Source organism: Mytilus trossulus, chromosome 7, assembly GCF_036588685.1.
Source record: "Mytilus trossulus isolate FHL-02 chromosome 7, PNRI_Mtr1.1.1.hap1, whole genome shotgun sequence".
Taxonomy (NCBI): domain Eukaryota; kingdom Metazoa; phylum Mollusca; class Bivalvia; order Mytilida; family Mytilidae; genus Mytilus; species Mytilus trossulus.
In genome coordinates, this window is record NC_086379.1 from 2,163,094 (window position 1) to 2,190,984 (window position 27,891).

A 27,891-nucleotide genomic window follows, 5' to 3' on the forward strand; every position below is an offset into this window, starting at 1 on the left:
TTATATTATGTTCTTTAAAAAAATACTTTATGTCAATTCTCCTTCTCATGCTTGGTGTTCTTTGACAACATTGGATACTCCTAGTAAAATGTGACAAATGCATATCTTTTTTAACCATTTTCTAACATGTGTATCTGTAACAACTAGAAGATGCAGAAGCAGTTTTAATATACCTTTATACTTGATTACCCTTAAACTGAATGTAGCTCCTAGGAAAGTTAATGTTTAGAATTCTTTTTATAGGGGAGTCATATTCAGTTCCAAATAATTATTATTGAAGGAGCTATTCCCCTTGGAAATATAAATTATACGAAAAATTGCATGGAAAGCCTTTTCAAATCTACATCATTCATAGGATTGCTACGAAATTTATATTGAAGGTTTATCTTAGCAAGTATTAGGGTTAGATTGAAATTCATTTCAAATCCACTATTTCACCATGAGTAATGTCCCTTGGAAATTAAATTTTTATAGGAAATTGCCTTATACATGTTTTATATCAAATGCACTTTTGGCAATTACAGAATGATTTTACATCAGACTAAACTGGATTGATTTTAACCTACTCACTTTCTAAATGTGTTGTCTACACTAATGACATGGTTGGTTTTCTCCTTTGAACTACATTATACAATATGGTATGTGTTTTGCCATTGTTGAAAGTCTCCATTGGATAGTTATCTTCTTGATAAACATACCACATTTCAAGTTTTTAAGTTTTAAGCATGTGTAAAACAATGTTTAATTGAAAGATTACTTCAAGATTTTCTTCATGTATTAGAATAACGTATGATATGGGTATCCTTCCGTGACACAAATTAAGAACATGCAGAGCAAAAAGAATATGCTTGATTTGTATGAAGTAAAATAAAAAAATTACAGAGCTGCTAGGAAAAGCAGAAATAGAACGTTCCTGATCAAAGGCAAAAACACATCAAACAGAATGCATAAAAGTTGAAATAAATGAATGCTGAACTCCGAGGAAAATTCAAAAAGGAAAGCAATCAAATGGCAAAATCAAATGATGAAATACATCAAATGATGAAATGCATCAAATGAATAAACAACAACTGTTATATTCCTGTTTTTGTACCTGCATTCTCAAATGCAGAAAATGGTGGATTTAATCTGGTTTTATAGCGCTAAACCTCTCGCTTGAATGACTGTCGCATCAAATTCCATTTATTTATAACAATGCTTAAAAAAACGGACAAATTTGGTATAATACCTGTCTTTTTACTGAAATGGTACAGACATTTTCTGATTTTGAAACTGGTGGCTTTAAACTAAACTGGTTTTATAGCTAGCTTAACCTCTCACATGTATAAAATTCGATTATATTGACAACAATGTGTAAAAAAACTTACATTATAGGTGGTTGTTAATCCACTCAAACTTATATGTATTGCATGTGTTCTTAAGTATTGTCTAATTGTTAGGTACGTTAGTGTGTTTTGCCTGTGGTTCTCCTTCACAGTCTGAATGTATTGTCTGTGGTTCTTTAAAGTTATCTGAATGTAAATAGTCTGTGGTTTTTAAAACAGTCTTTGTATTTCTATGGTTGTAAGATACATCTAGTCTTTTTATTGTCTGTGAATCCCATATACAGTCTGTATATGTTTTGTTTATGGTTATGAGATATAGGCAGTTGGTATTGTTTCGAATTCTAGTAACCAGTTTGTATCAGCCGTGGTTCTGAATATTTTTTTGTTTATTTGTATGTACTCAAAACCATTGAAGAATTTATACAGTTTATTACTTAAAACTTGTTTGTTACTCAAAAGACGTCATTTCATAATTTAGGTAATACTTGGAAATTTATTATAAAGTGAAATATCTAATCCCGAAAGACATATGTCGAAAGAGTTGATCTCTTCATACTAGCATTGAGAAAATCAAGTCTTAATTATTCAAAGCAAAAAAATCATAAAGCTACCGTTAGATATTTTTAACTTGTTTGTAGTGAATGGAATCTACACGGTCTTTACTGTCTTTTGATAATACATGTTTGTTCATAACAACACATGTGCACGAGCAAATCTAAGGGTAATTGGGAAAAAAATACCAAAAAATAGTCATGCGTTTATTAACTTTATTTGCCGAACATTGATATTCAGTTTTCATGAAGAAAATGTCCTTTGATAATACACTTTTGTTCACAACACACGAACAAATCTATGGACAATGGCGAAAAATACGAAAAACTACAGTCATGCATTTTAACTTATTTGCCGAACATTAATATACAGTTTTATGGAGAAAATATATAGCTAACATGATTTCGTAATAGTTCTTTACAAGTATATATGCCGTATTCATAATTTTCCTGACCGAAGTGGACATACAATTATTAGTTGCTGATAATAAATGGCTATTTATAAAAAAAACTTCTACCATTTGATTGAAAATGTAGTATAGCGATTCAAAAAGTCACAACTATCAATCGATTTGAAGGGAACATACAGCAGATGCAGTTATTCAAAACCTCGCAGAAGTTAAGCTTGAGAGAGGCGATCGATACCAAAGGGACTTACAAACTGAGACGTAGAAAATAAAGGGACAACGCCAGGGATAAAAAAGAAAAAGACCAAATCACAAACATAAACAACAGTTTTAAAAAAACCCATAAAAAACCTGAAGACTTAGCAACACAAACCACACCAAAAATCTTCACTGAATATATCTTTTTCCGTGGGTGGTTTAGAATTATTGAAGAAAGACTGATATTTGTTAATAATAGAGATACAGATAAAAGGATAAAAAAATATATATGTTGTGGAGTACCAACCAGAAGCCGCAAATATTTAGAGGATTTGGTTTTTAACTGAAGATAGTCATTTTATTTAAGCAAATTGTCGACTCTCTCATATACACGGATCGTTGAATGTTCAAGGCATGATTTAAGCTCAGATCTGGTTGTGATATAAAATTACTTGACATAGATAACTTGCTATCATGAATAAAGATAATTTCACTCTTATGGAATTTAATTAAGTATTACCTCTTACGACTACCACATTTGTTTGTTACTAAATCATTAACTGGAACAACTTTTCTACGTTTTCTGAGTACTTGATTTTTTTAATGGTATATATATTGATTAATTCCTGTTGCATAAAATTGAGAATGGAAATGGGGAATGTGTCAAAGAGACAACAACCCGACCAAATAAAAAACAACAACAGAAGGTCTTCAATGTAGCGAGAAATTCCCGCACCCGGAGGCGTCCTTCAGCTGGCTCATAAACAAATATATATCAGTCCAGTGATAATGAACGCCATACTAATTTCCAAATTGTACACAAGAAACTAATATTAAAATAATACAAGACTAGCAAAGGCCAGAGGCTCCTGACTTGGGAAAGGCGCAAAAATGCGGCGGGGTTAAACATGTTTTTGAGATCTCAAACCTCCCCTATACATCTAACCAATGTAGAAAAATAAACGCATAACAATACGCACATTAAAAGTTCAAGAGAAGTCCGAGTCTGATGTCAGAAGATGTAACCAAAGAAAATAGACAAAATAACAATAATACATAGATATCAACAGACTACTAGCAGTTAACTGACATGCCAGCTCCAGACTTCAATTAAACTGACTGAAAGATTATGATTTCATCATATGAACATCAGGCACAATCCTTCCCGTTAGGGGTTTAGCATCATACCATCATACCATCATAACATATATGAGAAGAACATAACCAGTGTCATGCTAACAACTGTTTTAGAACAAATGTTCAACGCCCAGCGACGAATATTTCACGCACAGAAGTCAGTAGTAAAATAAGTTAGAAGTTCAACTTGATACGAGTACATTTGTCATGATACATATGAATAAACTTTAAAAAAATATATGACTAAACTTTGTAATTTGTTAAAACGTACAAGATACAAGATTTGAAGAAGTTTTCAATATATTTTTCTGTTTGTTTGTATTCAGTTATTCTATCAGTAATCATAGAAATGGATGTAGCATTAACAGATTTGCTTGACTAAAAATCAATTTAGCGTCTGTCCGATGTTCAGATTTATAACATATTTTACAATGGAATGAAGAAAATATCTTAATTGCTTATAACACTCTGTTAAATGTTTCGATGAATGATGATACTTTATAAACTATAACATGTCGATCTTAAATGATCTTGAAGTTTGGTGTGCGAACACCAGCTGACATATGATTTACACCTATAATGTTGGACTTTTCAATACCATGTTGAAAACGGGTCAAGTGCTATATGGACAAAAACTGATATAACTGTCGCATAATTGATTAAAAATTACTCCCCAACTTGGAACAAGTGTACCTGCTATTCAAAAAAGGAACACAGTGTGAAACGGCGTATTAAATTGAAGCAATATCGGTTATTCTGAAGACAAATCCTTTCTTGATTTAAATCAATACGACTGAGAGAATAGCCTTTCGTGTAACTGTATATAAACTGCTTAAGATTTAACCTAATTTATTTAATAATAGAGATATAAGTAATGCCAAAACGAATTTACCTTAAAGATAACTACAATTATATTTTGAGCTTGCATACCTGTTAATTTCAGGCTTTTCATGGGAATATAAGTGAATCTCCAAGTGCATAAAGTATACGCTATGAAAAATCTGATAAAAGAATGAGATGCTTAAAGATTATATGGTTAAGATTATGAGAAATTTTAATTTATTGTAATGAGAAAGTTTAATTTATTGTAATATAGGGTTTCAGAAAATGAGTGTAAAATCCATTATCATGTAATATGGTTAAGATTATAAGAAGGTATAAATTATTGTAATAAAGGGTTTTCAGAATTTATGGATAAATATTGGCAAGAATTTGTATAAACCGCAAAATCCTTCTCACTATACAAATCCTTAACACTGTGTATCTCTCAAATAAACCTATTGTAAAATACGTTAATTCTTCGGTAATGAAACCCACATACAATGCTGAACAAAAAATCGACTACAATATAAATTGCACTACAACATTAGAAAGTTAACATTATGCCAACAGATTATTACATTTCGGTTAGGAGTTTTAGAGTAGATGGTGATAATTACAACGAGTAATATAATGAGCAGATACATGTCCTACAAAAGTAAACACAAAGACAACTTGAAGATACAAATACAGATAAAGAACTAACGGTTTACGTTTTATGGATGGTGCCAACATAAACGATACGATAGTTTGTGCAGATTCACAAATTCTGACCATAATCCTGCAATTTGTATTATATCAAATGTACACAAAGGATTGTAGGTGTTGTTTCTCGAATTCTAGCTCATCCTGCCTACTGTACAAATTCTGACCATTATCCTGCAATTTGTATTATATCAAATGTACACAAAGGATTGTAGGTGTTGTTTCTCGAATTCAAGCACATACTGCCTACTGTATAAATGTACATTGATAGATTTCAGTTATACCTAAGTATCTATATAGCTCCTCTAGTCGGTAAACTCCCAAACGTGATCCTTTACAATAAAGGTTGTGGTTATCCATGTGAAATTGTTTAACATATAATCCCTTAGTCTAATGATTTTGTATTATCATTGTGGCATATATCAAACTCATTCGTTCAGTGTATACATTCAAGTTTGTGGTTATATGTTTTTTTTATTAAGTTAACCCATTTTAATTCATATTTCATAGTGAGTCTTTCTATGTTGTGATGTCACACTGTTGTTCTGTTAAGGGTTAAGCTTGGTACCTATCAAAAAAAATTAATTCCGCTGTATTTGTTATTCGCCTGTCCTCATTAGGTACCTGATGTTCAGTGGTTGTTGTTTGTTGACGTGGTTCATAAGTGTTTCTCGTTTTTTTCATTTAGATAAATTCGTTTGTGTTCCCGTTTGAATGGTTCACAATAGTTTGGGCCCTATATAGCTTGCCGTTCGGTGTGAGCAAAAACTCTGTGTTGAAAACCGAACTTTGACTTAAACATGTTATAATTGGTTACTTTTACAACTTGGGACTTGGATGAAGATTTGTCTAATATCACATCTTGTTATATCTATATATGAAGGATTGTAGATGTTCCTTCTCAAATATCAACACTTACATCCTCCTAATTATAAAAAAAGAAGATATGGCATCGATTGCCAATGAGACAACTCTCCACAAGAGACCAAATCGACACAGAAAATAACAACTAAAGGTCACCATACGGCCTTCAACTATGAGCACAAACCACAGCTTTATAATTTTCCTGGAAATATTTCATATTCATGTTTTTTTTATATGTTTTGTAGTCAGTAAAATACAAAATGTGTATGAAGGATTGTAGATGATCTATCTAAAATATGAACGCTTGCAGCCTACTGCATAAATGTTGATGGAAAGATTTGATTCTTACTAATGTACCTAAGATTTTCTATTTATGTTTGACTGTTCCTCTTATATATTTCGTTCCTCTTTAATATATCTCTTGCAGTTGGGAAAATACCAAATATGTATGAAGCATTGTAGATTTTCCCTCTCAAATATCAACACTTGCAGCCTACTGTATAAATGTTTGTGGAAAGATTTCATCCTTACCAATGTACCTATATATCCCTTGCAGTGAGTAAAATATCAAATGTGTATGAAGCATTGTAGATGTCCTCAAAGTTTGACACTTGCAGCCTACTGAATAAATTTTCATGGAGAATTTCAACACATACAGCCTACTTTATAAGTGTCTTTTGGATATATTTCACCCTGACTAAAGTACCTATGCATGTCTAACCACATCTTCCTATATCTACTAACAGTCGATAACATATAAAATGTGCATAAAAGATTGTAGATGTTCCCTCTGGAATAATCTGAATATTTTAGGAAACCACTGACTCTATTTTATGAGCTTCATATACAATTATTTCAAGATTTTCCAAGTCTCCCTATCACAAGACTGTTTACATTTTCTTATCATCATCATAGACAAAATATTTATTTCTTGTCAATAAAGAGATGAGGAATTTCATTATATATACAGAAAAGCAATCATATAGGATTGTTGCTGGAAAAATGATACAAAGTAAAAGTTATAATAAAATTTTAGAACTTTTTATTTCATGAAAATCAAACCTAAATAACATAGAATGAAAGATCCACTAAACTCAATACATTGTACAATTCTAAATATTCCAATACATAAATGCATGAACAACGTTTACACATTCTTAACTACACAATAAAACTGCTTTGATTTGATTTTAAACAGCCAGGAATTTGTTTACTTTCACCTTTTAGATAACATTTTATACATAGAATATAAAATGTATTCATGTAAATGAATTCTATGTTTGTTTCTTTAATGATAACCATTTTCCGAGTAGTAAAAAGTTCATCTTAAATGCATTTTAAATCATTGCACGTCTTCAATATATAAGAACACAGTTCAGTTGTCCTCCACATTGCAGATATTTTATCCAAGAACAAATTACAATATTAATTAATTATAACAAAAACACAGATCTAAGCACAGTAAAATAGTCTCCCCTGTTCTGTAAAGAATTCTTGTTCGTATTCTTTCTTAATTGTGTGGCCGGCACTAAATCTTGTTTAACCTACAAAATAATATATGGTTCAGTTGAATATATAATTAGTCCAATACAATACAGAATTTCAATGCCTCAAACAGTTGTTATTTATTTTCCATCAGTGCAAAAACAGAACATTATCCCAAGATTGTATCAAATTGTAAAATTTGTAATGCAGAAATACAATTCATTTGTGAGACCAATCATTTAAATGAAAAATTAAAATTATTTGTTTCTTTAGTAATGACTTTACACAGAACCATGACTCAAATGATTTACCTTTTTGTTTTATGAAATGACAATGTGAGAGAAAACAAGGCTTCATCATAACTATTTCTTTTTATCAAGTATTGGTAATAAGAATTTGTTGGTGAATATGTAAACTGTGATGATTAAAATATATAGTGTTGTGATAGACAAACATACTGCAGTGATAGACATACATAGTGTGGTGATAGGTAAACAAGGCATGGTGATAGACAATAGTGTGGTGATAGACAAACATATTGAAGTGATAGACAAACAAATTGTGGTGATAGACAAACATAGCGTGGTGACAGACAACACATAGTGTGGTGATAGACAGACATAGTGTCGTGATAGACAATAGTGTGGTGATAGACCACAGTGTGGTGATAGACAAAAATATTGTGGTGATAAATACACAGCCTGTGGTGAATGACTTATGTAGTGTGGTGATTGATTATGTGTGGCGGTAGATATATTATATGTGGCCATAATTATACTATGTGTTGCAGTAGATACATAATATGTGGTGGTATATACATTATGTGTGTGCCAGCAGAAGTATTATGTAGACATAGTAAAAAGTACAATAACACTGAAACAATATATTTTTAAGGTTTACTCATCTTGAATGATAGAATCTTTGACTGACAGTTAGTATACCATATTTGATACTTTTATTGAAAAGATATCTGACATGATATTTACATAAAATATTGCACGATATATGTTGGAGCAGTAATTCTTTAAAAAACATTTCTTTTAAATTATTTTATTTCAACCAGGATTGTTTAATTGCTTATTAACTCTTTACATACATATGTATAATACTTTGCTATTTAACTCTTTACATACATATGTAAAGAGTAAAGTGTCGGTGTTGACATGAATATCAATTATTTGGTCATTTATTTTTATATATTTCCTGTTTACAAAACTTTGAATTTTTCGAAAAACTAAGAATTTTCTTATCCCAGGCATAAATTACCTTAGTCGTATTTGGCACAACTTTTGGAATTTTGGATCCTCAATGCTCTTCAACTTTGTATTTGTTGGATTTTTAACTATTTTGATATGAGCGTCACTGATGAGTCTTATGTAGAAACGAAACTTGCGTCTGGCGTACTAAATTATAATCCTGGTACCTTTGATAACTATAAGTAATACTTTTAATTTTAATGAAGATTACCTTTTCCTTTTTCTTCTATGTTCTATCTTTCAAAAATCTAGTTTCACTTTTCTGAAAAAAAAAAAAAATAACAATTGAGTCATTTTTAGTTTAAAATGTGAATAAACATAAACAGATTTCTGTACAGAAAGGTGAATTATTATCATGCTCATATCTACTTTTAAAATGATATAAATAGGGCTTAGAAAGGTATACCCAGTGGTGTGATAGAAATAATATATAAATTGAGGTGAAAATATACAGTGAGGTGATTGATCAATAAAGTAAAGGTGTTTAATATGTAGAAATATACATAGAGACTGTGGGGGGTAGATATAGAGAAGGGGTAATAGAAATAGAGAGTGTGTGGTGATTGATATATAAAGTGAGGTGATGGATAAATAAAATGAGGTGATAGGTGTTTAAGATGTTGTCATAAACATAGAGACATTGGGGATAGATATTGAGAGTATGGGGATAGATATTGAGAGTGTGTGGTGATTGATATATAAAGTGAGGTGAGTGATAAATAAAATGAGGTGAAAGGTGTTTATGATGTGGTCATAAACATAGAGACAATGGGGATAGATATTGAGAGTATGGGGATAGATATAGAAAGTGTGTGGTGATTGATATATAAAATCAGATGATGGATAAATAAAGTAAAGTGATGGGTGTTTGTTATTTGGTCATAAACATAGAGACTATGGGGATAGATATTGAGAGTTTGGGGATAAATATAGAGAGTGTGTGGTGATTGATATATAAAGTGAGGTGATGGATAAATAAAATGAGGTGATAGGTGTTTATTGTGAGGTCATAAACATAGAGACTGTGGGGATAGATATCGAAAGTATTGGGATAGAAATAGAGAGTGTGTGGTGATCATAATATTAAGTGAGGTGATGAATAAATAAAGTAAGGTGATAGGTGTTTAAAATGTGGTTATAAACATAGAGACTGTGGGGATGTATATTGAGAGTATGGGGATAGATATAGAGAGTGTGTGGTGATTGATATATGAAATTAGATGATGAATAAATAAAGTAAAATGATTGGTGTTTGTTATTTGGTCATAAACATAGAGACTATGGGGGTAGATATTGAGAGTTTGGGGATAGAACTAGAGAGTGTGTGGTGATTCATGTATAAAGTGAGGTGATTGATTAAAAAAAGTAAGATGGTAGGTGTTTATGATGTTGTCATAAACATAGAGACTGTGGGAATACATATTGAGAGTACGGGGATATATATAGTAAGTGTGTGGTGATTAATATATAAAGGGAGGTGATGCATAAATAAAGTAAGGTGATAGGTGTTGATAATGTGGTCATAAACATAGAGACTATGGGTATAGATATTGACAGTGTGGTGAGTGACACAGAGATTATGGGGTTACATATAAAGAGTGTGTTGATTGATATATAAAGTGAGGTGATTGATAAATAAAGTGTGGTGATAGGTGTTTATTATGTGAAGATATACAGAGAGACTTTTGGGGTACACAAAAAAGAGTGGGGGATAGATATAGAGAGTGTGTGAGTGGTGATTGATACATATAGTGAGGTGATTGATAAATAAAGTAAGATGATAGTTGTTTATTTTGTGGAGATATACATAGAGACTTTTTGGGCGGATATAGAGAGTTGGGGATATATATAGAGTGTGGTGATTGATACATAAAGTGAGGTGATTGATAAATAAAGTTAGGTGATAGGTGTTTATTTTGTGGAGTTATACAGAGAGACGTTTGGGGTATACAAAAAAGAGTGGGGGATAGATATAGAGAGTGTGTGAGTGGTGATTGATACATATAGTGAGGTGATTGATAAATAAAGTAAGATGATAGGTGTTTATTTTGTGGAGATATACAGAGACTGAGAGAGACTTTTGGGGCGCATACAGAGAGTTGGGGATATATATAGAGAGTGTGGTGATTAATATATGAAGTGAGGTGATTGATAAATAAAGTAAGGGGTAGCGTTTGTATTATCCCAAGATATACATAGAGAACATTATGATACTATTATGATATATACATAATGACTGTTAGCATTGGTATGGAGAGTGTAGTGATAGACAATCATAGTATGGGGATAGCTTTTAAGACTGTAGTGATAGATAATCATAGAATGGGGATAGCTATTGAGACTGTAGTGATAGATAATCATTGTATGGGGATAGCTATTGAGACTGTAGTAATAGATAATCATAGTATGGGGATAGCTATTGAGACTGTAGTGATAGATAATCATAGTATGGGGGTCCCTATTGAGACTGTTGTGATATATATGAAGAATGTGGTGCTAAATACAGCGACTGTAGCAATGGAGGAATATATAATTTATAAAGCACCACACTGTATACTGTAAACCAACTTATTTTCGCGGATACTTTATTTCGCGTTTTACCCTTGACCACTTCGCGGGTATTTAATTTCGCGATTATCTGATTTACTTGATGAAGTTTAATAAGGAAAGATCAAAGATTGACATATTCGCGACGATTTATATTCGCGTTATTTTCATTATGATTTTTTTACCCGCGAAAGTCGCGAAAATAAATCGCTCGCGAAAATTAGTTGGTTTACAGTATATCTTTTTTCAAGTATTATTTTCTAAAAATACTTTACCATCACAATTTCTGAGTGCTGCTTGGTTGTAAATCATTTAACTATTCTTGTTATTTCACTTAAAATTAGATGAACCATTTCCTTTCTTCCATTTTCACCAATGACCTCTAAATCCCTGCAAAATGTTGTTTGGTATTTCTGCAAGAAGAACACAAATATAAATAATGAATTTGATAATTGCTACATAACAAGTATACAAGCTTATACAAACATATCTCAGTGGACATTGCATATCTGCATATCTCCTTCCACTGCAAATTATACAATGACCAGTACATTTCTCTGACTAAGAGAAGATACAACAAGTTATAGTATACAGTCTTCTGAAAAATAGATAAAGAATGATGATTTATATAATCATTGTGTTACTATAAATATGATATGATGGTGATCAATATATATAGATAGGTGATAAGTGTGGACTTAGTTATAGTGGGGTTATGTGTATATACAGTGAGGTAAAGGGTCCACAAAATAGTATTAAGATATATACAGTGTGATGATATATAAACAAAAGGATGATATATATATATATTGTTATGATATTGTAATTATTATGTTTATTTATGTTGGCCTAATTTGTGTTGTATGGCCTGATAGTTGTTTACCAAATAATCTTATAACTGTGCAGTTTAGGAATCACTGGAACAATCACAGAATGATTAGAACTTTCTAGAATGATCCTTATAAAAGATGCGTAATTTAAACTTCTACGTTATTCCAGAAACTTCCGTTGTAACTTTCCAGGATTTTCCACAATGTTCCGTTCTAGCGTGTTCTAGAATAATCCGTCACAACTATATATATACAGACACTAAAGTTAAACTCTCATAAAAACTTGGACATAGACATTGATAGACATTAGTATTCACAGCATTTGGATTGACACTTTTATTCTACAAACAACATCATACTAGATTGTGACCTTCGTAGTGAACATAATATTCAGATTGGATTCCGAAAGATTTCCAGATACAGATAAAAGAGTGGACTCATATTTTGACAGTTAAGTTAACATTTATATTTGTAAAATACTTCTTGTAAACTTTTGTATAATAAATATTGTTAAATTTTACTATTGATTTGTGTCTTTTGTTGGCTACAATTTAAAGGCGATTTCTGGCCGTAACAGAAATTGGGGGCTCGTCCGGGATCTTAAAAATATTTTATTCAAAATTTGATTAGTATTTTCATTATAACTAGCCAACAAAATTCTACAAAATGGCATTTGATGCTGGTAAATTTTTGAAAACGCCAGACCTGGAGAGTTTTGATAATTTAAAGAAAGAGGAACTAGTGTTGCTTGCTAAACAACTGAAATTAGTTTTTAAAGTATCTATGAGAAAACAAATTATAAAAAATTTGGTTATAGACAAATTAGTTGACGAAGAAATTTTAGGTGAAGAGGCTCTTGAACTTAAGGTCGAAAATGTTGACGCCTTTAAGTTAAAACAGCTTGAATTAGAACATGAACTTAAATTAAAAGAAATGGAAATGAAGGAGATGGAGAAAAGAAAAGAAGATGAATTTAAATTAAAACAGGCAGAACTGGAAATGAGGGAAAGGTTAGAAATGGAGAAAAAAGAAAAAGAAGATGAATTTAAATTAAAAGAACTGGAAATGAAGGAGAGGGAGAAATTAAAAGAACTTGAAATGAGGGAAAGGCTAGAGATGGAGAAACTGAAAATTGAAATGGTCAAAGAAGAAAGCAACACTAAAGTTCACTCCAAATCAGATTATTTTGATGCAGCAAAAAACATACGTTTGGTTCCAAAATTTTGTGAAAAAACAGTTGATAAATATTTCCCACAGTTTGAGAAAATTGCTAACAATTTGAAATGGCCTATGCCGTATTGGACTACGATGCTGCAAAGTGTTTTTGAGGGTAAGGCAGCTGAAATATACTCCGCACTTCCATCAGAAAAAAGTTCTGATTATGACACTGTGAAACAGGAAGTTTTGAAAGCCTATGAGCTAGTACCAGAAGCATATAGACAGAAATTTAGATCTTATAAAAAGTTTGATTCGCAAACCTATGTGGAATTTGCTCGGGAAAAAGAAGATCTATTTGATAAATGGCTTACTTCAAAGAAAACAAATAACAATTTTGATCATCTAAGACAATTGATGTTATTAGAAGAGTTCAAACAATGTGTTCATTCAGAATTAAAAACACATTTAGACGACAAAACTGTTGAGTCAATACATGATGCAGCTGTTATATCAGATAATTATACTCTTTCACATAAAAGAAGTTTCAAGGGTCAAAATGTCAATACTTCCAGTGGAAATTACAAAAATCAAAGCAATGAGCGTACTGATAGTAAGCCTGTTGCACAGAATAAGAGTCAGTCCAGTTATAATATGTCTAGTCCAAAATTTGATACTTTTGAGAAGAAGTCACTGACTTGTGCTTATTGTAAGAAGATTGGTCACCTGATGGCTGATTGTTTTAGACTCCAGAAGAAGAATGAACGAGATATTAAGCCAAAGACCAGTGCTTGTACGACACCTTATCTTACCAGTACATTGGAATGTCCTGCGCGTCAGGCTTTTAAGTCCAGTTTTTGTGATTACATGGAGGAATATAAACCCTTTATGTCTGATGGGTTTGTTTCTATTGTTGATGATACCACTCTTCAGCCTATTAAGATTTTACGGGACACTGGAGCTTCTCAGTCTTTATTGTTAGAAGGTGTGTTGCCTTTGTCCGAGAAGACTTCTGTTGGTGCCTCCATTTTGTTACAAGGTGTAGAGTTGGGTTGTATAGATGTTCCTCTCCATCGTATTTATCTGAAGTCAGATTTGATAACTGGACCAGTTGTTGTAGGTGTTCGTCCTAATCTCCCTGTTGAGGGTGTTACATTATTGCTAGGAAATGATCTAGCTAGGAACAAAGTGGTTGCTGAACCAATTGTTACCAGTGAACCGGTGGTGGATGTTAAATCACCTGAAGATGATGCTGAATTGTATCCAGCTTGTGTTGTTACTAGGGCGATGGCTAGAAAACAACAAAATGAGAATTTGCAAGAAGACAAATTTGATTACATGGACCTTTCTGACACTTTTATAGCTGACATTGAAGGTCCTGGTAGCTCAGAAAAGGCCATTACAAAACCACCTAGTGTTAACAAGAATGTTATTATGCCATGGCCAGACGTTAACAGCCATTCATTAGACCGAGAAAATTTATCTAAAGAACAACATAAAGACCCTGAGGTTCTTCAGCTCAGCCAGAGGGCTCAACCACAGGAGGAAGCAGACAAAGTGGCCGAATGCTTTTACCATCAGGACGGCATTTTAATGAGGAAGTGGAGGCCTCCTGATGCTACACCAGAGGAGGAATGGAGAGTGGTGTACCAAGTGGTGGTGCCTAAAGTTTATAGGCAAGAAATTATTGGTCTTGCCCATGACACCCCCTTGGCTGGACACTTAGGTATCAGGAAGACTTGCCTTAAGATTTTGCAGCATTTCTACTGGCCTAAACTTAGAAATGATGTTGCAGAATACTGCAAATCATGCCATATATGCCAGGTTGTTGGTAAGCCTAACCAGAAAATACCACCAGCACCTCTTCTGCCTATTCCAGCCTTTGACGAACCTTTCAGCAGAGTTCTAATTGACTGCGTTGGACCTTTACCAAAGACCAAGACTGGAAATGCATATTTATTGACAATCATGTGTACATCTACTCGCTTTCCTGAAGCTATTCCGCTCAGAAATATCAAGACAACTACTATCGTCAAAGCTTTGATCAAATTTTTCACATTAGTAGGACTTCCTAAGTCTATACAATCCGACCAGGGATCAAACTTCATGTCAGGTTTATTTCAGCAAATCGTGTACCAGTTAGGGATTACTCAATACAGATCAAGTGCTTACCATCCAGAATCTCAAGGTGCCTTAGAACGTTTTCATCAAACATTGAAGAACATGATTAGAACTTTTTGTCTTCAATTTGACAAAGACTGGGATGATGGAGTTCACTTTCTACTTTTTGCAGTCCGAGAGGCTGTTCAAGAATCCCTTGGATTTAGTCCATTTGAGTTGGTATTTGGTCATACTGTAAGGGGACCGTTAAAATTGATTAAGGAAAAGTGGCTTACTGAACATACTGACTTGAATCTTTTAGACTATGTATCAAGATTTAAAGAAAAATTGTATACTGCTTGTCAAATTGCTCAGAAAAACTTGAAAAATGTACAGAACAAGATGAAAATATGGTATGATAAAGATGCCAGGGACAGAGTTTTTGAGCCTGGTGATAAGGTACTTGTATTTTTGCCAGTCCCTGGACATCCTTTACAGGCTAAATATTGTGGTCCTTATACAATAGAGAGTAAAATTAATGATTTGAATTATATTGTAAAAACTCCAGGTCGGCGCAAACAAAATAGAGTGTGTCATATTAATATGTTAAAACCATATTTTGAGCGTACTAATGTACTATGTGATAGTAAACCAGTTGCCACTTTAGGCATGGTTCAATTTGAGAACAATCATGACAAACCAGATGTTATTGAACAACCTTTTAGTTCTAAATCTATGGAAGAGACCGTTAGATTAAAAAATTCAGAAATTTTGTCAAATTTAGACTCAAAAGTTGCACATCTATCTTTTGATCGTAGAGAAGAAATAAAAACTTTGGTATTTTCTTTTAAAAATCTTTTTCCAGATGTGCCAAACAAAACCACTTCTGTTTGTCATGATGTTGATGTAGGAGATGCTTCTCCAATTAAGCAACATCCTTACCGGCTCAATCCACTCAAACTTGAAGTTATGAGAAAAGAAATTAAATATATGCTTGACAATGATATTATTGAGCCGAGTAACAGTGAATGGAGCTCTCCTTGTCTCCTTGTGCCAAAACCAGATAAAACCTTTCGTTTCGTGACTGATTTCAGAAAAGTAAATTCAGTCTCAAAATCGGATTCCTATCCGATTCCAAGGATAGACGATTGTATTGACAATATTGGTCAAGCAAAATTTGTGAGCAAATTTGATTTATTGAAAGGTTATTGGCAAGTTCCATTGACACAGAGAGCTCGTGAAATATCAGCTTTTGTTACACCAGATGGCTTATTTCAATATACTGTAATGCCATTTGGCATGAAAAGTGCTCCAGCTACATTTCAAAGAATGATCAATAATGTTATAAAAGATTTAGACTGTTGTTATGCTTATATTGATGATCTAATTGTATGTAGTGATAGCTGGGAACAGCATTTAACACATTTGTATGATACTTTTGATAGATTGTCAAAATCAAATTTGACTGTTAATCTTGGTAAAAGTGAATTTTGTCAGGCCACTGTTGATTATTTAGGGCATACAGTTGGCCAAGGTCAAGTAAAACCTATAATGGCTAAAGTGGAAGCTATTTCCAAATTTCCTCCTCCTACAAATAGAAAACAACTTATGAGATATTTAGGCATGATTGGATTTTACAGGAAATTTTGTTCAAATTTTGCTACTGTTGTTCAACCATTGACTCATCTTTTACGAAAAGACTCTAAATTTATCTGGAGTGAAAATTGTCAAAACGCTTTTGAAAATAGCAAATCACTTTTAATTAATAGTCCAGTTCTGATTACTCCAGACTTTGAAAAACAATTTAAACTTGCCGTTGATGCAAGCGATGTAGGAATAGGAGCTGTTTTATATCAAGAGACAGATGATAATGTTGAAAAACCTATATCATATTTTTCTAAGAAATTAGATAAACATCAGAAAAATTATTCAACTATTGAAAAAGAGTGTTTTGCAATGTTGTCAGCACTTCAACATTTTGATGTATATTTGAATCCCACTGTATATCCTATTCTTGTTTATACTGATCATAATCCTCTCACCTTCATGCATAAAATGAGAAACAAAAATCAGAGGTTGACTAGGTGGAGTTTATTGTTACAGGAATATGATGTAATTGTAAAACATATTAAGGGTAAAGATAATGTAATAGCTGATGCTTTATCTAGAGCTTATTAAATCACTTTGTATATATTATGTATTTTTGTTCATATTATTCATGATAAGTTTTTGTTACACTAAAACTTCTTTTAAGGGGGGAGGTGTTATGATATTGTAATTATTATGTTTATTTATGTTGGCCTAATTTGTGTTGTATGGCCTGATAGTTGTTTACCAAATAATCTTATAACTGTGCAGTTTAGGAATCACTGGAACAATCACAGAATGATTAGAACTTTCTAGAATGATCCTTATAAAAGATGCGTAATTTAAACTTCTACGTTATTCCAGAAACTTCCGTTGTAACTTTCCAGGATTTTCCACAATGTTCCGTTCTAGCGTGTTCTAGAATAATCCGTCACAACTATATATATACAGACACTAAAGTTAAACTCTCATAAAAACTTGGACATAGACATTGATAGACATTAGTATTCACAGCATTTGGATTGACACTTTTATTCTACAAACAACATCATACTAGATTGTGACCTTCGTAGTGAACATAATATTCAGATTGGATTCCGAAAGATTTCCAGATACAGATAAAAGAGTGGACTCATATTTTGACAGTTAAGTTAACATTTATATTTGTAAAATACTTCTTGTAAACTTTTGTATAATAAATATTGTTAAATTTTACTATTGATTTGTGTCTTTTGTTGGCTACAATTTAAAGGCGATTTCTGGCCGTAACAATATATATATATATATATATATGGTGATAGATATATAAAGTGTGGTGATAGATATATAAAGTCTTGTGACAGATATATAAAGTGGTGATAGATATATAAAGTGTGGTGATGGATATGTCAAGTGTAATGACAGATATATAAAGTGTGGTGATAGATATACAAAGAGTGGTGACAGATATATAAAGTGTGGTGACAGAAATATAAAGTATGTTGACAGATATATAAAGTGTGGTGACTGGTATATAAAGTTTGGTGACAGATATATAAAGTGTGGTGACAGATATAGAAAGTGTGGTGGCAGATATATAAATTGTGGTGACAGAATATAAAGTGTGGTGACAGATATATAAGGTGAGGTGACAGATAAATAAAGTGGGTGATAGATATATAGTGACATTATGGATATATAAAGTGTGGTGATGGATATGTTAAGTATAATGACAGATATATAAAGTTTGGTGACAGATATATAAAGTGTGGTGACAGATATATAAAGTATGGTGATAGATATATAAAGTGTGGTGACAGATATATAAAGTGTGCTGATTGATATATAAAGTGTGCTGATTGATATACAAAGTGTGGTGACAGATATATAAAGTATGGTGATAGATATATAAAGTGTGGTGATAGATATATAAAGTCTTGTGACAGACATATAAAGTGGTAATATATATATAAAGCGTGGTGATAGATATATAAAGTCTTGTGACAGATATATAAAGTGGTGATAGATATATAAAGTGTGGTGATGGATATGTCAAGTGTAATGACAGATATATAAAGTGTGGTGATAGATATACAAAGAGTGGTGACAGATATATAAAGTGTGGTGACAGAAATATAAAGTATGTTGACAGATATATAAAGTGTGGTGACTGGTATATAAAGTTTGGTGACAGATATATAAAGTGTGGTGACAGATATAGAAAGTGTGGTGGCAGATATATAATTTGTGGTGACAGAATATAAAGTGTGGTGACAGATATATAAAGTAGTGATATATACATAAAGTGTGGTGATGGATATGTCAAGTGTAATGACAGATATATAAAGTGTGGTGATATATATATAAAGTGTGTTGATTGATATATAAAGTGTAAATATAGATATATAAAGTGAGGTGATAGATATATATAGTGAGGTGATTCATATATAAAGTGTGGTGATGGATATGTTAAGTGTTGTGACAGATATATAAGGTGTGATGACAGATAAATAAAGTGGGTGATAGATATATAGTGATATTATGGATATATTAAGTGTGGTGATGGATATGTTAAGTATAATGACAGATATATAAAGTTTGGTGACAGATATATCAAGTGTGGTGACAGATATATAAAGCATGGTGATAGATATATAAAGTGTGGTGACAGATATATAAAGTGTGCTGATTGATATATAAAGTGTGGTGATAGATATATAAAGTCTTGTGATCATGACAGATATATAAAGTGGTAATATATATATAAAGTGTGGTGATAGATATATAAAGTCTTGTGACAGATATATAAAGTGGTGATAGATATATAAAGTGTGGTGATGGATATGTCAAGTGTAATGACAGATATATAAAGTGTGGTGATAGATATACAAAGAGTGGTGACAGATATATAAAGTGTGGTGACAGAAATATAAAGTCTTGTGACAGATATATAAAGTGGAGATATATATATAAAGTGATGGATATGTCAAGTGTAATGACAGATATATAAAGTGTGGTGATAGATATAAAAAGAGTGGTGACAGATATATAAAGTGTGGTGACAGAAATATAAAGTATGGTGACAGATATATAAAGTGTGGTGACTGGTATATAAAGTTGACAGATATATAAAGTGTGGTGACAGATATAGAAAGTGTGGTGGCAGATATATAAATTGTGGTGACAGAATATAAAGTGTGGTGACAGATATATAAAGTAATGACAGATATATAAAGTGTGGTGATGGATATGATAGATATATAAAGTGTGGTGATGGATATGACAGATATATAAAGTAATGACAGATATATAAAGTGTGGTGATGGATATGACAGATATATAAAGTGTGGTGATGGGTATGTCAAGTGTAATGACAGATATATAAAGTGTGGTGATAGATATACAAAGAGTGGTGACAGATATATAAAGTGTGGTGACAGAAATATAAAGTATGTTGACAGATATATAAAGTGTGGTGACTGGTATATAAAGTTTGGTGACAGATATATAAAGTGTGGTGACAGATATAGAAAGTGTGGTGATAGATATACAAAGAGTGGTGACAGATATATAAAGTGTGGTGACAGAAATATAAAGTATGTTGACAGATATATAAAGTGTGGTGACTGGTATATAAAGTTTGGTGACAGATATATAAAGTGTGGTGACAGATATAGAAAGTGTGGTGGCAGATATATAAATTGTGGTGACAGAATATACAGTGTGGTGACAGATATATAAAGTAGTGATATATACATAAAGTGTGGTGATGGATATGTCAAGTGTAATGACAGATATATAAAGTGTGGTGATATATATATAAAGTGTGTTGATTGATATATAAAGTGTAAATATAGATATATAAAGTGAGGTGATAGATATATATAGTGAGGTGATTCATATATAAAAGTGTGGTGATGGATATGCTAAGTGTTGTGACAGATATATAAGGTGTGATGACAGATAAATAAAGTGGGTGATAGATATATAGTGATATTATGGATATATTAAGTGTGGTGATGGATATGTTAAGTATAATGACAGATATATAAAGTTTGGTGACAGATATATAAAGTGTGGTGACAGATATATAAAGCATGGTGATAGATATATAAAGTGTGGTGACAGATATATAAAGTGTGCTGATTGATATATAAAGTGTGCTGATTGATATATAAAGTGTGGTGACAGATATATAAAGTATGGTGATAGATATATAAAGTGTGGTGATAGATATATAAAGTGTGGTGACTGGTATATAAAGTTGACAGATATATAAAGTGTGGTGACAGATATAGAAAGTGTGGTGGCAGATATATAAATTGTGGTGACAGAATATAAAGTGTGGTGACAGATATATAAAGTAATGACAGAAATATAAAGTGTGGTGATGGATATGATAGATATATAAAGTGTGGTGATGGATATGTCAAGTGTAATGACAGATATATAAAGTGTGGTGATATATATGTAAAGTGTTTTGATTGATATATAAAGTGTAAATATAGATATATAAAGTGAGGTGATAGATATATATAGTGAGGTGATTCATATATAAAGTGTGGTGATGGATATGTTAAGTGTTGTGACAGATATATAAGGTGTGGTGACAGATATATAAAGTGGGGTGATAGATATATAGTGACATTATGGATATATAAAGTGTGGTGATGGATATGTTAAGTATAATGACAGATATATAAAGTTTGGTGACAGATATATAAAGTGTGGTGACAGATATATAAAGTATGGTGATAGATATATAAAGTGTGGTGACAGATATATAAAGTGTGCTGATTGCTATATAAAGTGTGGTGACAGATATATAAAGTATGGTGATAGATATATAAAGTGTGGTGATAGATATATAAAGTCTTGTGACAGATATATAAAGTGGTGATAGATATATAAAGTGTGGTGATGGATATGTCAAGTGTAATGACAGATATATAAAGTGTGGTGATAGATATACAAAGAGTGGTGACAGATATATAAAGTGTGGTGACAGAAATATAAAGTTTGGTGACAGATCTCTAAAGTGTGGTGACAGATATAGAAAGTTCAGTGACAGATATATAAAGTGTGGTGGCAGATATATAAAGTGTGGTGACAGATATATAAAGTAGTGATAGATATATAAAGTGTGGAAATGGATATGTCAAAGTGTAATGACAGATATATAAAATGTGGTGATAGATATACAAAGTGTGGTGACAGATATATAAAGTGTGGTGACATAGTCTGGTGACAGATATATATTATGTGTGTTGACAGATATATAAAGTCTGGTGACAGATATATAAAGTCTGGTGACAGATATAGAAAGTTTAGTGACAGAAATAGAAAGTGTGGTGGCAGATATATAAAGTGTGGTGGCAGATATATAAAGTGTGGTGACAGAATATAAAGTGTGGTGACAGATATATAAAGTGTGGTGACAGAATATAAAGTGTGGTGACAGAATACAAAGTGTGGTGACAGATATATATTAAGTGTGGTGACAGATATATAAAGTGTTGTGACGGAGTCTGGTGACATATATATATATTTATTACATTGGTTGCAATGAATTACATTGATTTCCCAGTTAGATAAATCCGATAATTTCACATGTGAAATAAACGTGGTTATTTCACTCTCTGACGTCATACAACAATAGGCGTTGTCAAGACGTCGATAACGTCGAAACAAAACATGCGTAGGAAAACCATATAGTTCCTTACATTTTCTACATTAATTTCATAAAAAAAAGCAATTTGACAATGTAATAAAAAGTATAACTAATCGCCGTATTTGAATATCAAAAATAAGACAACTTGTGACCGAACGCCGCTATGGATTTAACTCGTGCTGCGCACTCGTTTAATCCATGCGTCGTTCGGTCACGCGTTGTCTTATTTTTGATATTCAAATACGGCGATTAGTTATACTATAAATAAAGTCTGGTGACAGCTATATAAAGTGTGGTGACAGATATATAAAGTCTGGTGACGGATATATAAAATGTGCATGTGGTGACAGATATATAAAGTGTGGTGACAGATATATAAAGTCTGGTGACATATATATATAAAGTCTGGTGACATATATATATATATATAAAGTCTGGTGACATATATATATAAAGTGTGGTGACAGATATATAAAGTATGGTGACATATATATAAAGTCTGGTGAAATATATGATAAAGCGTATATAACATGGCAAAATCCGTATCACATGCCGCATCACCCTCGACCAATATCATAAAGTGACAGAAGAGATAAATCATGGTCCTAGATATATAGCAATTATCTATCATATTGAATACACCTTAATTATTGGTAACCCCGGCTGACCCGACTGCATAGAACTTTTGAGGAATATAACAATCATTTTTCCTTTGTGGCTTCAGATAATTTTTTTTACTTCAAAATTTTACTACAACCTGTGTGATATCCAGTAATGGCGGACAAATAGTGATAAGGTACAGTGGCGGATCCAGGGGAGAGTTCAGGGGGGTTGGACCCCCCTTTTTTTAACGATCAATGCATTGGAATGGTGACTTATAGTTGATCCCCCCCCCCTTTTTTTAAATGGCTGGATTCGCCCCTGATAAGGTGTATGAAAAATTACCATGAACATCAAACCACTCTTGTTTTGAGCTCTCGTTTTACAAGATTTGTTACATTTTCACCAGTTTCAAGTTTCAAGTCCTATTAACACAAATCTATCTCCACATAGAAGATTTTTTTCAAAAAGTGAAAGTAGAAATTACCGGATCCGCCCAGTTCCGGTTGCGCATGCGCACAAATACGAGGTTACAGTCCGGGTTACAATGTCTATAACCTTGTATATTATATACCTCCTTTGACAGGAATCGTATTTTGTCTGTCATGATCCGATAAGTTTTATTTTTTTAATATTTTTTTATTTTTTTGGAAAAATAATTACATTTTTAAATAATTTTTAAAACATATACTTTGCACACTTTTTTAATTGAAATAACACGAATTGATGTGACAAAGTCATTTTGTTTTAGCATAATTGAAAGAAGATTTGTAAACGACAAATACATATTACAATTACTCTTCAATCTTTTGATTCTCTCTGGCAAATTTCAAACAAAAGAAAAGTATATAAAAACATTTTTTAGGCTTGGATCAGCATCTCAAAAACTTACAGGTCTACACAGTCAACATAAACTATACACACAACACAAAAAAAAAATTACAGTCACAATACAAGTTCATGTCACTAACTCAAACAGAAGGTACAAAAACTTATCTTATAAAAAAACCCATGGAAAATATATCTTTAATATGGACGCAAGAAATTAATAACGTGTTGTTTTCAATATTTTAAAAGATAAAAGGCAATTGTACCCTGTACAACACGACGACGTCGAGACACATAGTATTTTAGCGGAATTGTATATGATTCGTGTTTGAACAATGGAAAATCTTGCACTTCTTTCTTAGAAATATTTTACGCAAAGTCTTAGAATAGCTACATGTATCATGCATGTGTACTCTAACAGTGGAATCTGAAACATGTATCATTGAACTTGCTTTCCATACAGGCGGGGGAAAGGAAAGAGGGGCAAAATACATGAACTATCGTTATATTCAAATCGCATTGATAAATGTTTAAAACTCTAAATAAGTGGAAATATTAAAGAATATTTTCCATTAAAAAGATAAAACAAAAAAGTGACAAGCCTCTGTGTCTATGAATATATCAAGGCACATTTCTGATTTTACAATCTTTAACTCGCACCATGCTTTGGTACCTATTCGTCCCATTGGCTATCATACAACATCTTTTTTTGTTAACATACAACTTCTCCGTTAACGATATTGTAATACCTATGCAGGTTGAACTTTAATTTAAATATAAAAAAGAAGATGTGGTATGATTGCCAATGAGACAACTATCCACAAAAGACCAAAATGACACAAACATTAACAACTATAGGTCACCGTACGACCTTCAACAATAAGCAAAGCTTATACCGCATAGTCAGCTAGAAAATGCCCCGATAAGACAATGTAAAACAATTCAAAATAGAAAACTAACGGCCTTCTTTATGTAAAAAAAAAAAAATGAACGAAAAACAAATATGTAACACATAAACAAACGACAATCACTGAATAACAGGCTCCTGATTTGGGACAGGCACATACATACATAATGTGGCGGGGTTAATCATGTTAGCGGGATCCCAATCCTCCTCTAACCTGGGTCAGTGGTATAACAGTATAACAAAAGAACAAACTATAAAAATCAGTTGAAAAAGGCTTATGGGCTTGCTCATTGTTGAAGGCCGTACGGTGACCTATAATAGTTAATGTTTGTGTCATTTTGGTCTTTTGTGGATAGTTGTCTCATAGGCAATCATACCACATCTTCTTTCTTTTTAATATTAACTCATCAGATAGAAAAAATACAAGTGGACGTGGCCGGGTAGGCTTATCTATTGAAGTTTTAGTCCTTTCGGTACCAAGCGTGACCTGTGGAATTTAATTACTATAATATTTAATTAGTTAATTATGCCAGTTGCAAATCTGGCAGAATCTATCAATGCAAATGCCTATATATTCAAAAAACTGTTCAAAGTGTTCATAAATTAATAGTCATTGCTACAAAAATATAGTTGGATCAAATGTAAAAAGAAATGTTGATGTGAAGTGCTTTTGGCAAGAGACGCACACTCATTTCACGATTGTATCTTCTGACCAATGCACAGAAGGTATGCACTAGTACTTGACCAGTACTAACTAGCATTAGGGATCGCATGTCATTGTCCAGATACATTTGTACTAGCAATAGCGTTTTTTTATTGTAATTTTTGTGTGGGGGGTATTTTTTTGGGGGGGGGGGGGGGGGGGGCTGTAAAATACTGCTTTCCTGTGATGTATCAACTTGTTAGGGTCTAGTTTGTTAGGACAAGTTATGCGCTTGAAAAAAATGCAGTTACTATTTTAATCAACCGTAAGATAAATATTGGGATGCCCCTGACCACTATTACAATTTTTTGTTTAAAAAAATGTTGACACATCAGATGCTATGAGAATTCAAAGACGATTCAAGTAGATCAAATAAAAATTAACCGAGCGTTCCGAGAAGGATCAAAATTAAAATTACAAAAATATTGAACTTAGAGGAAAATCAATTCGGAAAGTCCATAATCACAAGGCAAAATAAAATAACAAAACGAATCAAAAACGAATGGACAAGAACTGTCATCATATTCCTGAATTGGTACAGGCATTTTCAAATGTAGAAAATGGTGGATTAAACCTGGTTCTATAGCGCTAAGAGTACTCTAAGGGTTGCAAGCGCAACATGAGTTTAAGGGCTGTCAATCCTTCTTAGATTAATATGAGGAAGGCGCTACCTTAAATGCCAGCTTTATAATGTCCTAGATAATGATTGGTTGTTGGTTGTTTAACATTCAGTGGCAAATATTTCATGCATGTTCAGAACGAATGTCCAAGGCACTTATAACAAATAACATTTTGTTTATGTCTAAAATAAAATTATAAGTTCAGATGGAAAATGCTATTTTTCTTGAAAAAAATATTCTGATTCCCAAATTGATGAATAAAAAAGCATAGGACAAAAAAATATTTTGAATCCAGATCTTTACCAAAAATAAATTTAACTTTTATATATCTAAAAACATAAAAACTTCCCAAACCGCACATATGTCAGTCTGTACACAGTATTTTTTAGGTGATAATAAGACTGTATTTGCCAATTTGTTATGGTAAACCTTAATACTAGTGTTAAATTTTGACTAAATAATTTTAAATGATAGCGCTGTAGGGCTTCGGTAAAAAAAAATCTGACTCGAATAAAAAAACCATTTGTATTTCTGATCATCTTCAGTTTGTGAGTTCTACATCAATATTATGTACTATTAAATTCAGAGTCGGTTTTATGTCATTTCTTGAATATATTTTTTTGTTACATGTACATAATGTAGCTTACTTTTCAAGTTCTTATATGACAGCAAAAAAAAATTGAGAATGGAAATGGGAAATACAAGCATGTTAAAAAAACACATTAGGTTTCAGACAATAACTTGAGTTAAGTAAATGAATTTCCATGAAATTTTACCAGGAGGTTCATACACAAAACTCAAAAGGAAGATAATAATTGATTTTGGGGTTATAGTACATTATTGGGGGTATTTTTATTTTTTTATTTTGGGTTTTTCTTCCAAAAATTACCTTATTTACATCAGTTATACTCATCTAGTACAGATTTGGCAGGAGATGCACTCAAAATAGGGTGTTTTAAACATTTTATCTGTAGTCTGTGCATTTTTCCTATGATGTACATGTACTTCTTGATAATGTTGATGTGAGTATCATGATAAAGAAAATATATTTGGTAACCGTAAGTATATATTCACAATTGACATGCACCAGAGCGAGAAAAGGATCTTCTTTCCCTTTAATTCCAAAAATTGCACATGATTTTTTTTCTCTCACAGAAACACATGAGTTATTTTGTAAATAAAACATTTGTCAATGTTTGAAACTTTCAGTAATAAAAATTCAGTTTAGCTTGTTTGAATGTTTCACTGATTGTGTGAAAATTTTAACAGCAATGTACAAAACATTTGAATGAATTGCATTATCTGCAGAATTATTGATAACTTTCACAATAAATTCACAAGGACATAAAACTAACATATTGTCTATGCTATTCTGATCTGAGTTTTATACATACATATACTGGCATGGCTGTGCTGTTTCAAGTTGTCTTCTTTTTTTGATTTCTTGAGAAGTATTTGTTTAACCTGTTCAGTCACTATAAAGTGTTACAATTCTTATTTAGACGCAACACATTAATAGTGATCAAAAAGGTACTGCTTTCACTTGAGAGAAGCTAGAAAAAAATTAAATGAACACATTTTCAATATTTTTGTAGGACTTACTATCATATGAAATTA

At 32.1% G+C, this 27,891-nt stretch overlaps 1 long non-coding RNA gene across 1 annotated transcript; it reads right to left on the reverse strand.

Annotated features, from left to right (window-relative positions):
- Positions 1–7,079: 7,079 nt before the first annotated feature.
- Positions 7,080–23,678, reverse strand: LOC134724484 (uncharacterized). Its single transcript, XR_010108433.1, has 4 exons — positions 23,562–23,678; positions 11,570–11,707; positions 8,959–9,009; positions 7,080–7,550 (listed from the first exon to the last, which is right to left on the reverse strand). It is a non-coding gene; the product is annotated as an uncharacterized LOC134724484 (long non-coding RNA).
- Positions 23,679–27,891: the final 4,213 nt, after the last annotated feature.